Source organism: Octodon degus, unplaced genomic scaffold (genome assembly GCF_000260255.1).
Source record: "Octodon degus isolate 3935 unplaced genomic scaffold, OctDeg1.0 scaffold00162, whole genome shotgun sequence".
Classification (NCBI taxonomy): Eukaryota; Metazoa; Chordata; class Mammalia; order Rodentia; family Octodontidae; genus Octodon; species Octodon degus.
In genome coordinates, this window is record NW_004524738.1 from 4396895 (window position 1) to 4397458 (window position 564).

The 564-nt window shown below is 42.4% G+C and overlaps 1 pseudogene; it reads left to right on the forward strand.

Annotated features, from left to right (window-relative positions):
• The first annotated feature begins 132 nt into the window (after window positions 1-132).
• Window positions 133-267, forward strand: LOC105743742 (annotated as a pseudogene).
• The last annotated feature ends 297 nt before the right edge of the window (window positions 268-564 follow it).

Below are 564 nucleotides of genomic sequence, written 5' to 3' on the forward strand. Positions count from 1 at the left end.
AGTGTATTATTTGTTGAAACTGTACTTCCGATTTGATTTGAAACTGTCTCATTGCTATATGTTTATCAATAAAACTGTAGAAAAAAAATTAAAAAAATATATGAAAGTTTGCGTTAAAAAAAAAAAAAAGAAATGGCAGACAAACCAGACATGGGGGAAATCGCCAGCTTCGATAAGGCCAAGCTGAAGAAGATGGAGACGCAGGAGAAGAACACCCTGCTGACCAAAGAGACCATTGAGCAGGAAAAGCGGAGTGAGATTTACTAAGAGCCCAGACAATTCCCCGCCCCCGTCATCTCTGAGACCCCCCCAGTCATGATGTGGAGGAAGAGCCACTTGCAAGATGGACACGAGCCGCAAGCTGCACTGTGAACCCGGGCATTCCGCGCCGATGCCACCAGCCCGTGGGTCTCTGAGGGAACCCCCCCTGCAATCGGACTGCCAAATTCTCAGGTTTGCCCTGGGATATTATAGAAAATTATTTGTATGTTAAATGAAAATAAAACAAATCTCGTGGCAAAAAAAAAAAAAGAAACTATATTTCCAGACATTTCTAATTTTTCT